The sequence below is a fragment of the Mesoplodon bidens genome (genome assembly GCF_964165515.1).
Source record: "Mesoplodon bidens genome assembly, chromosome: 1".
Taxonomy (NCBI): domain Eukaryota; kingdom Metazoa; phylum Chordata; class Mammalia; order Artiodactyla; family Ziphiidae; genus Mesoplodon; species Mesoplodon bidens.
This window is the reverse complement of record NC_138176.1, coordinates 203,216,865-203,234,131: the sequence shown is the minus strand read 5'-3', so window position 1 is coordinate 203,234,131 and position 17,267 is coordinate 203,216,865. Positions and strand designations below refer to the sequence as shown.

The 17,267-nt window shown below is 43.6% G+C and overlaps 1 protein-coding gene across 10 annotated transcripts in view; it reads left to right on the top strand.

Moving 5' to 3' along the window:
- Positions 1 to 17,267, top strand: part of ABCG2 (ATP binding cassette subfamily G member 2 (JR blood group)) — a 142,134-nt gene that overhangs the window by 79,585 nt on the left and 45,282 nt on the right. The gene's annotated exons all lie outside the window — the stretch shown is intronic.

Here is a 17,267-nt window from a genome sequence, read left to right as displayed (position 1 = left end):
CATTATTGTTTTTATTAGTCCCTGAATATTAGCTCCCAGTTTTATTTCATATTGTGTGGGCTCAGATAGCCTTATTGATTTTCCTTAGTATGTTTAATCAATATTACCTGAGGGGCAGATTTATATGCCCTATCTTATACCAGGCAAGGAAAGCATTCCCCAGTGAGACCTAATGTTTATCCCATAACATAATTGGTAGAAGAGATGTAACCATCTTATATAAAGCCCATTCAAATATACCAGCTTTTATAAACATTCATCTCAGTTCTATCAAGTCTTATATCTTTAATTTTAGCCTCCATTAAGACCCCATCAACTAGGCTTGGTCTTACAAGGAGTCCCAGTGTCTACTTAAAAAAAAATGCACAACATGAGTGTTGCGAGTTCAGTTTTATTTGGGGCAAAATGAGGACTGCAGCCCGGTAGACAGCATTTCATAGAGCTCTGAGAAACTGCTCCCGAGAGGCAGGGTGGGGAGGTCAGTATATACGTGATTTTGGTGAAGGGGGAGTACATGCAATCAAGCACATATTTCTTGCAAAAGGTTTCTGCTAGTCTCGAGGAGCAGACGTCACCAGGAAGGATTTTGGTGCTTTTCTAGATATGAGGAGATAAAAGAATTGTGCTCATAAAATCGGCTCCTGAAAATATCTCTCTGAAGACCTGTTCTGCCAGTTGTTCCCAGAGCACAGAGGGCTTCATTTCTGCTCTCTACCCTGAACTCCTTTCAGGGGGTGTTGAAAATCAGCAGCTGCAGCAGTACTTGATTTAATCCTTGTAGAAGGAGATGGCAAGTGCCAATGGAAAATGCCAATTTGTTGTTGACCCTAGAAACCTTTCTTTTTATCCCCAGACCATTTTATCTATTTTTGTGTAAAAGGCTTTGACGTCCCCAGTTGAGGAGTTGAGCCAACTTGATTAATTGGCCTGTTGCCCCAAGCAATTGCTGGTCAGGTATCTCAGTGTAATTTTCTAGCAGACTTTTTTTTTTTTTTTGATGTAGACCATTTTTTAAAAGTCTTTACTGAATGTGTTACAATATTGCTTCTGTTTTGTGTTTTGGTTTTTTGGCCTTAAGGCATGTGGGATCCTAGCTCCTTGACCAGGGATTGAACCTGGGAGGGAACCCGCACCCCCTGCATTAGAAGGCGAAGTCTTCACCACTGGACCACCAAGGAAGTCCCCAGCAGCCTTTTAAATACATGTATGTTGTAAACTGGGGTAAATAGAGTAGACTTGTTTGGGGCTCTTTAGTATTGGGGACCAATGGAGGTCCCTTTGGCCATCCAACCTTAGTGTTGTATCAAAACATTTATTTTAATCTCATTAATGTCTGTTTTATTTATCCCATTTCTTAACCATCTAAAGATTTTTATCCTTTTAGGATAAGTCCCTTTAAAATTTCCACCTTGTTGGGAAGACTTCTCTAGACTTTCCCCTCAGTTTCTTATTCCCTTGTTAATCAACCTGATTAACAATTAATCTAATGCTTTTATTAGCATCTGTAAGACCCATTGAGGGGAAACTGACCACAGATGCAGCTTCCCAAACTGTTTTTTTGTTGTTGCTGTTTATTTGTTTTAAACTAAGGGAGTTGTTAAGGTTAGCCATTATATTTTTTTGTATTTACTTTCTGCTTTGGTCTTTTCATCGGTACCAATAAAACAGCTGTTTATAGTGAGAGCCCTCTAAAAATTTACCAATTTAGAAGTCTCTCCAATTTAAAAGATCCATTGTCTGGCCATTGTCAGAGCTCTCAAAACCCTGCGGGGTGGGGTGGGGGGGGGGCGGGGGAAGGCATAAGATCAGGTAGAAAGAACATTTACATCTCAAAGATGCAGGGAGAGAAATGCAAGTTCCTCCTAGAAGGGCTTTTGTTCCTTTAAGGTCGGAATTCTGAAAAAGATGTTTTACCAAGCTAGCTTTTTGTAGCTGCACTCACAGCTAGAATGTTTTTAGTTAATTAATTTTGGAATGTTAAAAGAATTAATTGGGGTTCTTTTAACATTCATTTTGGAATGTTAGAATAATCCCAATTTGGCCATTTTTAGGGTGAGATTTCCTTTAATTCCCAACTAAGCAGGTACTTGTAGGAATGAATTCTGTATGTGTATGTTGCAGCAAAAATAGAAATGAAATTTTTCCTCTCCTGAGAGCAAGGAAAGTAAAGGGGACAGTGAACAGGCTAGAGAAGAAACATAACCTGGCCTGAAAGAGTTAATCACTCCTTGTTTTATTTTAACTGTTACTCATCTGTAGTGTCTGTAACTAGATTGGTACTTCACAAAGCTAACCTCTCACTCTCTGACCCTATGTCAATTACATCCTGCCCCTGTCACCCCCTGACTCTGTGTGAGCTACATCCTGCTCCTGTCACTCCCTAACTTTATGTAAATTGCCTATGCTCCCTGGCCGCAAACCACCCCCTGTAGCTTTTGCATTTCAGAAGGAAGGTTGCGCATGCCAATAAACCAGAGAAAGAGGGACCCAATTACTGGGCCGCCTGATGCCACGATGACTGTTTTGAAATAATGCAAGGAGGAAAAGAATGCAAGACCTTCACTATCTTGATCCTTATCATATACCACAGACTGCGAGCCCCGCATATAAAATCTTCTCCGATTCCCCAGTGGTGGTGGAGGGGAGGAGGGGCACAGTTTTGGGAGGCACTAGCTCACTGTGTCCCCTCTTGGCTTAGCAAAGAAATAAAGCCACTTTTTTCTCTTGTCTCCTAAATTCTGTCTCCGTATTTCTATTCGGCGCTGGCATACAGAAGCCGAGATTTCGGCAACAAATACGTAATAAAATCTTCCCAGTGTGTCTCAACTGTGGTAACCGCTCACGTCTTTAAACTGAGCAGAATCTTCCCAGTGCATTCATCTGGGGTAACCCAGGTACCTCTTCTTGAAACTAAGTTCAAGGAAAGTCTACTCTTCCAACGAGGAGTTTATCCACCACCAGATAAAGCTGAGGATCATCAGCCAGTAAAAGGAAATCCAAGACCCAGAAGAGACTTACCTAAATTCGTCTGGAGGCGGCCGGGCACAAGAGGCCTTTGCTGGTACCAAGGCTCCAGATCCTCATAGAGTTCAGGCGAAGGAGAGAAGTCTGCTCTGGGTCCCTTTGTTGTTCACTAAAACGGTCGACTGAAGAAAAACGCACAACCTAAAAGTTGCAAGTTAACTTTTATTTGAGGACCTTACTGAAGACAGAAGCTCAGGAGACAGCCTCTCGGAGAGCTCTGAGGAACTGCTCCAAAGAGATAAGGGAATAGCCAGGATATTTAGGAGTTTTTGCTGAACAACAACAACAAAAAAAACAAAAACAAAAAACAAACCGTGTAGTCAGACATCAAAGACAACTGATAGTCACAAAAAACAGACATCACAAGTTAAGGATTTTAGTGCTTTTCCATGTACAGGAAGATACCAGCATCTGGGCTCATTGTAATTTTTTCTTAGAGATGCCTGTGAACGATCTAGGGCCAGTGCCCAGAGCACACAGTGCTTCCTCTTTTTCTCTAATTTCCCCTCGGTGTGCACCGTGGGGGCTTGGTGGAGGGGCGTCGGGAGGTATGGGGATGGCCGGTGGCCAGAGCCTGGTGTGTTGCAGTGACAGGCAGCACTCCTTGTTTCCTGGGACGGCAGGCAGCATTCCCTGTCCACATCTGTCAGTTCCCTCTTAAGCGTAAGTGAGTGTGAGTGTAAACGTAAATGTAACATGAGTATAAATGTAAAATGTAAGCGTAAGTGGGTTTCCGTGGGCCTGAGGCTGGACCATTATACTTCCCACTGCTTTTTCCTGCCTGGGCAGAGGCGGGGGAGGTGGGGGTCTTTTGGAATGGGACGGACAGCAGAGAGATTCACTATAAAACCTCCACTGGCCGTGACCTTGCTGTGGCCGTAGGTGCCTTTTGCCTGCTGGAGTCCTGGGCCTTCCCCATCGTCCCAGCCCCACCTTCTTGTGGGTAAAGGGCTGCAGACCGGGGGTACTCCTGGCATCCTAAGATATATATCTGAATACACCCTTCCTTAGAAACCAGGTACTGTTCTTACTTTCAGTTTCTGAGTGCTTGTCTCGTGTCTGGTAGTGTCTCTAGGGCAAAACAAGCCCAGCTGTCATAGGCTGGGAGGAGGGGTGCAGGACGGGGTGCCCATCTTGGCTCTAGAGGCTGCAGTAGCCTCTAGGTGGTCTCCCTGCTCTGTTCCCCTGCCCCCCATCCCCAAGTCAGAGTGATCTTTTTACACATAGTTCGATTTTGTCATTGCGCCACCCAGAACTTTTTGGTGCCTTCCAGTCTCATTTGGAGCCAAGGCCAAAGTTCTTGCAGTGGCCCGAGGCGCGGGCGCTGCCAGAGCTGACCTGAACCTCTGACTTTCTATCCTACACTCTCTCTCCCTCTGCCTCAGCCCCGCTGGCCTTGCTGTTCCTTAGACTGACACTTGGACTTGGTGTCACGTCTCCAGAGAGCCACCCTCAGGTTTCTGCTCAAAGGCCTCATTGGAAAGCCCCCCCCCCCACTTCTTCTCTTCTGCTTTATGTTTTTCTCTTTTGCACTGTCGACCCTGACATTTTTCCTACATAACCTCATTGATGGCAGGGATGTTTGTATGTTTTTGTCTTGTTCACTCCTGTATCCCCAGTGCCTGTCACGTAGTAGAAGTCTAATGAGTATTAGTGAATGAATTTTAATTCAACAGATGAGAAACAGGCTCAGAGAGGCTAAGCAATGCCTCCAAGATTACTGGCTACTACATTTAAGGGCTGGAGAAACTCGAATCCCATACGTTTGATGATGGGTGTTAGGTAGCATTTTACGAGCAGACTTTGGAGGGAACATCACAATTTCATCCGGGAAACGGCTGATCCAAAGATTAAGAAACTTTGGGATGTAACATATATGTAAGTTGCACATAGTCTAACTCTTCATTTGTACTCGCAATTTGACTAAATATTTTCTAGAAGTTTCAGTTTTCTGTCACAGATTAAGACAAACTTGGGCAAAATCCTTGCAAATTTTGTCAGAATGCAAAAGGAAAAATGAATAGCAGGGGTTAGGGACGCACCCCCGTACAGTCAGAAATCCATGTATAACTTTTGACTCCTCCAAAACTTAACACATATTTTGTATGTTACATGTATATCTACATATATTTTACGCATTCATGACATACCTAACTTCCTTCATTTTTTTTCAATATTTCTAGGCTACGTAGTTTGCAAGTCTTTTCAAATTGTTGCAAATCTTAAACAAAAATTTCTAATATAGTTATGGAAAAGAAATCCACATGTAAGTGGACCTGCACAGTTCAAACCTGTGTTGTTTAAGGTGTTGGCAAATGCAGGTTCAGGTGCCCAACACACAGTGAGGTCAAACAAACTGGAACATTGGAGTTTGGAGCAGAGGAAGGTTTATTGCAAGGGCCAAGCAAGGAGAACGGGCACTTTGTGCTCAAAAGACCGGAATTCCCTGATGGTTTTCAGAGAAATGTTTTTATAGGCAAAATTTGGGGTGAGGGCTGCAGGGTGTGTGGCTTTCTTCTGATTGGTTGGTGGTGAGGTAACAGGGCGGTGCTCCAGGAATCTAGTGCTCAGCCTGACGTTACCATTGTCCAGCCAGGTGGGGGGCCTCAGTTCCTGTAGAAGAGCTCAAAGATATTGTAATATATATCCCTTGAGGAGGAACCAGGACCCTGCCCCAGGGTTGCACTATTGTTTCTTTTTTGTTTGTTTTTAATCAATTTATTTATTCATTTATTTATTTTTGGCTGTGTTGGGTCTTCGTTGCTGTGCGCGGGCTTTCTCTAGTTGCGGTGACAGGGGCTACTCTTCGTTGAGGTGTGCAGGCTTCTCACTGCGGTGGCTTCTCTTGTTGTGGAGCACGGGATCTAGGCACACGGGCTTCAGTAGTTGTGGCTCACAGGCTCTAGAGTGCAGGCTCAGTAGTTGTGATGCATGGGCTTAGTTGCACCACGGCATGTGGGATCTTCCCGGACCAGGGCCCAAACCCGTGTCCCCTGCACTGGCAGGCGGATTCTCAACCACTGCGCCATCAGGGAAGTCCCTGCGCTATTGTTTCTTTCCTGCCTTTCCATTGTTTCTGCGTTCCTTCACTCTTCTAATCAGTAACTGTTTGAATCTGCCTTTTGGAACTCAGGGAAGGTCTAGGAGGCTGAAGCCTTTTCCTACAAATAAGAAACCAGGGGCACAGAAAGGCTTTTGTACCCAGGAGGACCCCACAGGGTCCTGCTGGGTTTCAAAGGGTCAGCTGTATTTACTTTATGTGCACTTGTATTTATTTAAAGGGAGGATTAAGATTAAATTGAAAAAGGGATAGAAAACAGATCTGTGGTTGTCAGGGACTTGGGGGGAGGGAGAGGGAATTTCTTTGGGATGGTGGAAATGGTCTGTGTCTTAATTTTGGTGGTAACATGACTGTATACATATATATATATATATATATATATATATATATATATATATATTTTTTTTTTTTTTTTTTAATAATTATTTGGCTGTGCCAGGTCTTAGTTGCAGCACACAGGATCTTTGTTGCGGCACGTGGGAATCTTTAGTTGCGGCATGCGAACTCTTAGTTGCATCATGTGGGATCTAGTTACCTGACCAGGGATGGAACTTGGGGCCCCCTACATTGGGAGCGTAGAGTCTTAGCCGCTGGACCGTCAGGGAAGTCCCATGACTGTATACATCTTCAAAGTCCAAAAATTGTACTTAAGGAGGATAAGTTTTACTATTTACAACACTGTTTACTCTTGACGTGGTTTTAACAAACATGACGAAAAACAAAGATTAGGCTGAACCATGAGTGTCGTTGGCATTATATTGGAAGGAATGTTCCCCCATTTTTTTTACCTGTACCTTTTTTCCGTAAGTCACTAGTTCCCCGTAGATCCCTCACTGGCCTTACGGAGTATCTCCTCTGTGCTGGAAGGATGGGAAGGTGTAGGACGAGTGACAGGAGGGCTGAAGGGACCTGCGGAGCTTCCAGAGTCAAGTCTTTACTCCCTGCAGGGCCTATGTCACTCTTTGATGGTCTTTGCTTACTTTTGCAGCTTCATTTTCTTAACTGCCCTGTCCCCAGAGCTGAACTCTAGTGTAACAGACAGCATGCATTTCCCAGCACAATCTCTTTCAATTTAATGGTGTTACTTTACTAGGACAACTTTCTTCTCTTTTCTCTTCTTCCCGTACAACTGGTTAGTCTCCTCTAGGAGGCCACTTCTAAATCCTCCTCCCCTCCCGGGCCATGTGCTGCTCCTTGAAGGATGGAACTGGTCTTAATCTCTCAAGTGAGTTTGAGGCTGTAGGCAAAGGAATGGGGAAGGACATTCCTGGCCGGAAGAATGTCCTGCCTTGAAACGGGATAATTATTTTTTCTGTGAACTCCAGCTGTGTTAATATGTTGAGTTCTTAGGTGGTGTTCGTTAAGATTTGTCCTTACCTTTCACAGATTCCAGGCAGAATCTTCTGTGGTGTGTATTTTTGTTCTTTCTAGGTTGTACATGTAGTTTACTAATGCTACCAGAACCTAACTTCTCTAAACAGGATGCTTAGTGACTTCCTCTTGTTAGAATATCACTTTGCTTAATACAGGGATGTGGCATATTGCGATTTAGTCTTTCATTCAGTGGGAATAATCGAGAACAGGGTATGAAGAGCTCCAAAGGATACAAAGATAATGAATGTTAGGTCCCTGCTTTTACAACAGCCTGTGTGGGCAAATTTTTAGCTTGCAAATGCAAATGTGGCTTTCCGAAGTGGCAGGTTTGCAGTGAAGTCTAAAGGAGATACTTTAAAATATCATTCTTTTACTTATAATTTGGGAGATGGCTGAAGGCCAAAAGGGCACGAGAGGAAAGTTCCTACACTATGAGCTGGGGCTGGAAGAACATTTTAGTGCTAGTTTGTTTGGTGCGCTGTGATCCAAGTACTGGTCATACACTGTTAGATCTTTGTGACTCTTAGAGGAAAGCCCTGGAGGGTGTCTGACAGGGTTATAGTTTATTTAAATTAATTATTTTTCTTTCATTAGCCTACCTTTAGTGTTTGAAATTCTGAATAAAGCAGTATGAAATTCACCATGAGAATGTTATGAAATTTCTGTTATTGTTAGAGAACTGTGGACCGAAACCACCGGCCTTGGCCAGGCACAAGCACAGATAACTGCTTGCCTGAGTTGTCTCACAGTAGGAGGTCCTGATAAAGAATGAGGTGTTGCCTCCAAAAGCTAACTGGGAGAATCCGGGAGGGGCCAAAAGGAGGAGGGAAGAGACAAGGCCTCCTCGCTGGAATCCATCTCGGCTGAGGGACGCGCGCGCCCCCAGGGAGGACCCTGAGTCAGAGTGATGGGCCAGAGACGACCCAGAAACTACCCCCGTTCCCGTGAAGCCTGAGACCGCGAGCCACGTGGCACAGCAGTTCTCCTGGGGTCCCTTACCCTGCCGCTCTCCACCTGGCACCCGTCTCTAATAAAGCCTTTTGCTTTGTCAGCATGTGTGTCTCTTTGGACAATTCATTTCCGAGAGTTAAAGCAGAGCCCACTCTCGGGCCCTGGAAGGGGTCCCCCTTCCTGCAAAAACATGGTCAAAAATGTTTTGGGGGCTTCCCTGGTGGCGCAGGGGTTGAGAGTCCGCCTGCCGATGCAGGACACACGGGTTCGTGTCCCGGTCCGGGAAGATCCCACATGCCGTGGAGCGGCTGGGCCCGTGAGCCATGGCCGCTGAGCCTGCGCGTCCGGAGCCTGTGCTCCGCAACGGGAGAGGCCACAGCAGTGAGAGGCCCGCGTACCGCAAAAAAAAAAAAAAAAAAAAAAAGTTTTGGTAAAATGTGAATTGTTTGGGGATTAGATTTAATTCCTTAGGGATTCACCTCATTTGTTTTCGCTTGAGGAAAGTGATTTAATTGCATTTAGCAGTTGTTCAGAAGACAGTTCTAAAATAACAGAAGCATTGCCTTTTTTCAGCCATTGTATACTTAATCATTTTATAGATTTGTTATTCTCAACCTGAAATATATAGCACTATCCTGTTTTTGAAATAAAAACAGTACAGTTTTGTGCTGTTTTAAAACTCAGGAATGAATTTATTTGATAACAGCATATAGCAAGTATATGCATCTTTTTCTTGTCTTCTTTTTTTTTGATGCAGGATGGATATGAGAGTGGGTGGGGTGACCTCAGTGTTCAAGTATATGTATCTTTTATGGGGTTATAAAATTGGTTATTTATCAAGTAACCCAAGAATCCTCGAGGAAATACATTTTTGAGGAGTAAACAGTCTAGACCTGTGTTGTCCAGTATGGTAACTGTTAGCCACTTGTGGCTATTTAAATTTAAGTGAATAAGTTAAATAACATAAAACATTCACCAGCTACATTTCAAGTGCTGAGTAGCAGTAGCCACATGTGTCCAGGGGACAGCACTATTTTATTTTCCCTGTGCATATTACTATAGAATGTGGAAAGAAGCATAGGTACTTTTCCATCTGACCTCCAATTATCTTGAACACAAGAGAATCACTTCCTTGGGCCTTATTTATAGCATTTTTACACATCAAGAACCAGATTACCATCTATAAAATAAGTGATTTGTTGTGTAATTTGTGAGAATAAATGGAGTGGGTATTTTTTTTTTGGCTGTACTGCACAGCATGAGGGATCTTAGTTCCCCAACCAGGGATTGAACTCGAGCCCCCTGCAGTGGAAGCACAGAGTCCTAACCACTGGACTGCCAGGGAATTCCAGGGAGTTGGTAATTTTTAACTTTGTCAAATTACGTATCTCTTGGCTGGTGCTTCCTAATCGCCACTATTGTAAACATATCCTTAGGTCTCAGTCCTTGGAGTCCTTGGCGTTCCTCTCTTAGCTGCAGAGGAGGGGAGGAAAAACTTTGCCTCTACTCTTTTAGGCTCAGTTGTTGGGGGCCTGCAAATTAAACCAACAAAAGACAGATTAACGAGAGAGAAAGGCAGGTTAGATTTAATCATGTGGAAAGGGAGTTCACAGAAAAATGTAACTCAAAGGAGTGGTTAGAATTTGAGCTTAAATACCATCTTCATAAAAGGAGAGGGGGAGAAGGGCACTTATGGGAACACAAATGACTTTTAGGAAAGATAACTGGGCCTTTAGGAGAATAGATGGGAAATAGATAATTTTTTGACAGGTCTGTTTAGGTGTGGTACAGATTTCTCTTTGCCTCGGGTGGTAAGAGTCAATTTTCCCTGGTTGCTTCCGGGGAGAGGACTTATGACAATTAATTTGTGTGAGAGCGTACTCTGCTTCTAGGCAGATAAGGGATTTCAGGAATGCAAATGCCTTCAGCTCAAAATAACTTTTATGCCACAGCGGTGTTTCAACAGCCACTCCCCTTCTGATCCAGTTTCAGGGTCTTCATACCACTTGGTGTGTATCTCTAGGTCCTCTCCTGTCAGCATCCAACCGTCCGCTGTATCTCTGCTTAAATGTCTCAAAAGCATATGTCCTAAACCGAGCTTCCTGATCTTGTCCTGAAATCAAAGTGAAGAAAATGTTTCCAGGAGAGAATATTCAGCTTTCAGTGTTGCTGGTGGTTTGACTAAGAATTGATCATTAATACATTCAAAATCACTTAACTAGCCATGCTTTCAAAGGGTGAATTTTATGGTCGGTGAATTACATTTTAATCAGAAAAGTCATTGGATGTGTCACTTTGGCAGTCACCTAATATTGTCAGCAGTGGTTTTGGTGTGAGGGTGAGGTGGGATGGAAGCCTGATTGGAGTGGTTTTAAGAAGGACTTAGTAGGGACTTAGGATGGACAGGAGCTGTGGGAGTTTTTTGTTTTTTTTTTTTAAAGAAAAAGAAAGTGACTCCCAGGGGCTGTTAGAATTTGGGGCTTATATACCATCTTCATAGAAGGGGAGGGGGAGAAGGGAGAAGAATTACAGAATTTTATAATCAGGAGAGAAGGAAAAATTGATGCAGGGGAGAAAAAGTGAGGGGTGGTGGAAGATAACTGGGTAGGTGTCCTTGAGTAAGCAAGAGGGAATGAAAAGCAGAGCGTAAGTAGAAGGTTACCTTAGGTAGGAGCTGTGGGAGTCCTAGGGGAGCTGTCCTCTGATAGGTAGAGGGAGTGAGCTGGAAAGATAGATGGATAAAAGATGGGAGAGGGGGCTTCCCTGGTGGCACAGTGGTTGAGAGTTCGCCTGCTGATGCAGGGGACACGGGTTCGTGCCCTGGTCCAGGAAGATCCCACATGCCACGGAGCGGCTGGGCCCGTGAGCCATGGCCGCTGAGCCTGCGCATCCGTAGCCTGTGCTCCGCAACGGGAGAGGCCACGACAGTGAGAGGCCCACGTACCGCAAAAAAACAAAAAAAAACAAAAAAAAAAAGATGGGAGAGTTAGGTGGGTGAGAAGACAGTGTCTTGATTCACAGTGCCAAGGTGGGGAGCATGCATGGCTGAGATAGTAGGGAGGCACGGTCCTTCCAGGAGAGAAGGCCAAGGGGCCGGTGAGCCAAGGACAACGGTCTTCTTATGGATTTTGACACTTACTGCACCTGCCAAAATCCTAAACCTTACAGTTGTGTATGACAGTGTAAATCCCTTGATGCCTCTTGAAAAGCAGTTCACAGTTAATCAAATGTGGGTCTGTAGCATGTTTTAAAAATCATAGAGCAATACATTATTGACTACTGAAGACCCCCAAGAGGGCTTTGTGGTTTGTCATCCACAAGAGTCTTGTCTATGCTTCTCAGTTTTTAACCAAAGATCTGTCCCTCCCTCGGATGTCTCACAGGCATCTAAACCTTACCGCGTGGGAACAGAGCCCTGGAACTTTTGAGGTCCCCTGTGTCATTACCCAGGCCCATCCCTTTGTCCAAGCGTGTCTCACCTGGTTATCTGCAGGAGTCTCCTGACTGGGCCTTGCTTCCACACTTGCCACACAGCAGCCAGAGTGGTGGGGTCTTTTTTGTTTGTCTGTTTTATAGATTTAATTAATTAATTAATTTTTGGCTGCCTTGGGTCTTCGTCGCTGCGCGCAGGCTTTCTCTAGTTGCGGTGAGTGGGGGCTACTCTTCGTTGTGGTGCACGGGCTTCTCATTGCAGTGGCTTCTCTTGTTGGTGGCGCACAGGCTTCAGTAGTTGTGGCACGCAGGCTCAGTAGTTGTGGATCGCAGGCTCTAGAGCACAGGCTCAGTAGCTGTGGAGCACGGGCTTAGTTGCTCTGCGGCGTGTGGGATCTTCCCAGAGCTGGGCTCGAACTGTGTCCCCTGCGTTGACAGGTGGATTCTTAACCACTGCGCCACCGGGGAAGCCCTGAGACATTGTATTTTTAAAATTTTGTAATCATTACTGTAAGTTTTTTAGTTCATCTTAGAGTAATATATTGTTCCATATTGGTGTTAGAAATAAGTTTGTTTTTTGGTATAATGTGCTTCAGCTGGATGGTGTACCTTAGTTATGCCTGCTAATCTCTTGAGTTGTGACACATGAATAACTAAGGCCCTGTTGTCTTCCTGAGGAAGATTATTAGAATCCTAGTGAGGAATCCAGCACCTCCTAGCAGTGTGAATCACAAACTTAAGCCCATCACAGTGAAGGCCAACTCGGTATGCACACACTTCTAAAATTGTGATTGTATTTATAAGCTTTAGCCCTCTATCTTGGATGGATGGATGGATGGATGGATGGGCATGGATAATCTTTCTTGGATACTTTAGTTCCAGTTGGTGCCTTTTATTAGCAGAAAATCTCACAAAAATTTTGTATGGATATCTATCCTGAGCCAATGACCTATTTACATTGAAGCGGTATGTTATTTGATTCTCTTAATGAGCCTTGGGAGAGGGTTCGAAAGTATCTTCGGTGGCTGAACATCAAATGGGGATGGAGGCCGGAGAAGCAATTGCTCATATCAGACTGGCCTAGTTTGGCCTTTGAAGGCATGGAGGATGGCTTAAGGAGTTCATAAAGTCAAGATGTAAGGTCTCTAGATTACTTGTACCTTGAACCTTCTCTTTTACTGCTTTAAGAGAGTAGAATTTTAGCTAATTATTACTATTCATTGTGTTCACAGATTAAAACTAAGCTCTTCTAATTTCCTGGGACCAGTATCTAAGTGGTTTCCTCCTTTTGCAGTTTCCAAGATTGAATCGTGTTTTAAGTGTGACAACAATAGAGCAGTTTGGGGGTACAGGAACAATTACGGATTATTTTGGTTTGGGGGCAGTTCTACTATGATATTCTCAGGTATGGTTTTCTTGTATGTATCCTGCTTTGGTGTTCCTAGAGCTTTTTCAATCTGTGGCTTGATACCTTCATCAGTTTTGGAAAATGCGTGGCCAGTATTTCTTCAAATATTGATGCTGCTCCATTTTTCTCTCTCTTCCAGAGAGAGAAGAGTATACATGGCATACATGTATGCCAGACCTTTTTCTCGACATCTCATATGTTTCTTAGCTCTTTTATGTAGTAAAAAAGCCTACTTTTTCAGTCTGCAGTTTTTTTGTTTTTGTTTTCTTCTCCATGGTGATACGTGGAATTGTCATACACTCTTCAATCTGTGTGTTTTCTACGTACCAGCCTACCAGTTCACTAATTCTTTCCTAATCTGTGTCTAAATTGCTAATAAAGTCATCTATTGATTTTTAAAAAAAAAAATACAGATTCTGGTTCTTTGGTGGTAGTCTATCTTTTCATTTATTTTCTTAGACGTATCACTCAGTTATTTTAACACAGATGTCTGATGACTCCAATCTGCAATATCTATGGGTCTATTTCTCTTTTCTTGTTTTGGAACATTAGGTCTTATTTTCTGGCATGCTTGGTAATTTTTGATTGAAAATTTGGATGATAATAAGTTTCAGAGTGATTTAAGTTTCTTATAGCAAAGTATGAGTGGATCACTTTGATTGAGTAGAAGCTGTTCTGTTTCTGGGTTGCCCATATTTCCAGGTCATAGGCATACTGGGATCTCAAAAACTTCAGGTTTTCAACTGGTAGGCTCACAGCTCCAGACTTGGTCTCCCTAACACAGAGAGGCTACTTAAATATTTGTTCAGCTTTTTGGCCTCCAGCAGCTTCTTTCTGCCTGGTTTTCCTGAGCTTTGCCCCATGTATGTGCACTTTGCCCCGAGGGGAAAGGGCACAGACTGCTGGCTGTGCCGTCATCTTCTCTCCTTTCCAAGAACTCTGGCTGCTCAAGTCCTGGCTGCTTTGCTTGCTCTCATTAGAGAGCACTCTGCAAAGAGTTGCATCTTCTATTTTGTCTACTTCTACAGTTCTTAGGAGAATGATTGGTTTGGACCAGCTACTGTACCATAGCCAGAGAGAAAGTTCTTCATGGATTCTTTTGATTTTTAAAAATTAAAACTAGTTTTATGGAAGTTTCACATTTCAAACCTGTTTCACAAGCCGTTAAGTTCACTTTAAGGTCTTACTCTAAATCCTTTAAAGGGGCCTTTTTAAATTTGTTTAATGAAATATTTTAAACTTCATTTATACATTTAATACTCACTTTTTGTTTTAAATTCTTTCTTTAGCTGCTTCACTATTGGTTTGATTTTCTCCATCATTTTTGTACTTAATTCGAAACCTTCCTAGAATTTAAGTATGTTTGCTCATTAAGGAAATGATTTTGTCATTCCAAAGAAGTTTGGAGTTTATCTTCCTAGTTGATTGAAGGAGCATATAAAGTCTGGAGCTTTTTTTTTTTTTATGCGATTAATTTTATTGTAAATATACAGGTAAATGTTCTATTAGAATTTTGGTAGATAGTTTCATAAATGAAGAACCTTTGTCACATGAAGAATCTTTGCCATGTGCGTAATCATTCTTTCATTACATATTACATATCTATTTTATTAAATATACGTATTAAAGTATGAGTACTAAATCTGACCTTTCCTGTACATTCTTCCCATTCAACAGCATGCTTCACTATAACAGATTACACCCAAGACCTCTCAAACAGTTCAGACATTCCTAACCTTACAGTCCAATACTGAACCTAATAAACTGAGCTTAACTTGCAAAAGTGAAAGGTGGTCTGCGGCCCGTGCCTGGCGTCTTACGAAGTCGGCCATCCTGCATAAGGAGTCTGAGAGCTCGTCAAAGATGAGCAAGGTCTGGGGCCCCGGCGGCGCGGAGCACACGCGACCCACCAGCTGCTCCGTTTTCCTCAAGGCCTTCTCCTGGGCGACACGGAATCCTTCTGGGGTGCTGAGCTTAGGAACTCGAAACAGGCCCTGAAACCCAAAGAACAGTTCCCACTGATAACTAAAAACATGACCTGGGGGTATTGAATACAAATACTTTCTTCATAAGCAAAATCTTGGTTTTCCTTCATGTTTCATATCATCATGACACCTGTCATCACAGGTATCACTTTCACATTCCCCACGACATTCCACATATATGACACTAAAAATGTTTTAGAATGTAATTTTTCTTCAATTTTTAATTATTTTAGAAAAAAACAAAAATAGAATGATACGGGTTCAAAATGCAGCTTGGTCACTACCATGAAACCTAACTCACAGAGTAGCAAGGATTAAATGATACACGTTTTAAAAAAACATTTTAACAGTGCCTGGCACACAGAAAGCATTGAACAGATGTCAGCTGTAACCGCCATCAGCTGTGTGACCCTGGTCCAGTTCTCTCTCCTCCTCAGCCTCATTTCTTCATCAGGCGTGAAGGGATGACCATATGTGCTGTGTCTCACAGCACGGACACAGGAACGAGGTTAGTAAGTTCTCAGGACCCTGCCTGGCCCTGAGTGAGGTCCAGGGCACAGCATCAAGCACTCCACAAAGTGGAGGGACGGTGAGTTGATTTCTGAGCACATATATATTTTAGGAAGATTCAGTAAACAGGCTAAACCAAGTCATAGACTGAAACTGGCAGCAAATGTTATACCTTCCAAAAGCATTTCAACACCTTGATAAAGATAAAAATCACTCATCTTATGGGAAGGAAGGACCATCTTCTTGTACCGGTTCGATCGCACTTGTTATGATGCCCAGGAAGGCAGACAAAAACCAGAAACACTTACTACACACCCACGGCATGCCAAAAGTGTACCATGTACTTTACATGGGTTCTCTCATGTAAATCCCACAATCCTAGAGCACAAACTGTCAGTCTCCTTTTCACGGAGCACAAACTGTCGATCTCCTTTTCACGGATAAGGTAACACTTTCAGAGGTTAAGCGAACGTGTCTGTGGTCCCTGGCGACCAGTGGGAAAGCCGCAACTTGAACTTGCTGCAAGCATCCCTAAAGCCCACACGTTCTCCGCGCTCGTGGACTGCAGCTGGCGTTGGAAAGTCTTGCCTCTGCAGAAGGCCGGCTCCGAGGACTAGGAACCCCACTCTTCACCATTTTAACTAGCTGCCCAACACAGCGCCTAACACAGGCGGGAACTCACGAGTGAGGCAGATTACCAGGGCCAGACCCACTGTGTAGACAGCTTTGCATCAACAGATGCTTCACGTGTCGACTGCGGGAAATACCAAGAGGTGGAGCGTTCCGGCCTGACAGGGCCCACTGTTTCCAGCGCTCGCCCAACAGGTCCAGGCGGCGGCGCCCACCAGGCATCAGCTGGTGCTGACCCACCGGACCCGGAGCCCAGCCCCGAGGCCGCCTGAAGTCTGGAGCTTGCTTACTTTATTTGTTTATTTATTTTAAGCATCTTTATTGGCGTATAATTGCTTTACAGTGGTGTGTTAGTTTCTGCTTTATAACAAAGTGAATCAGTTATACATATACGTATATCCCCATATCCCCTCCCTCTTGCATCTCCCTCCCACCCTCCCTATCCTACCCCTCTAGGTGGTCACAAAGCACCGGGCTGATCTCCCTGTGCTATGCGGCTGCTTCCCACTAGCTATCTATTTTACGTTTGGTAGTGTATATATGTCCATGCCTCTCTTTCACTTTGTCACAGCTTACCCTTCCCCCTCCCCATATCCTCAAGTCCATTGTCTAGTAGGTCTGTGTCTTTATTCCCATATTGCCCAAGTCTGGAGCTTTAAATTCAAATAAATCTCTCTTATCCCTGACTACCTGGCCAACCCCCTTTTTGTAATAACTGTGTCATAGACTCAAACAAAAACGGGGTGATGGTGATCATGTGGTCTGTCCCTGATCTTGAGTAGTATCGTAATATACTTTTCAAGTCAGCTCTAACTCCCGTTCATCTTTTTCCTGCTTCATGAGTTTTGAGAAATTTTCATACTCTCTCTATTTACTTATTAGATGTTTAATT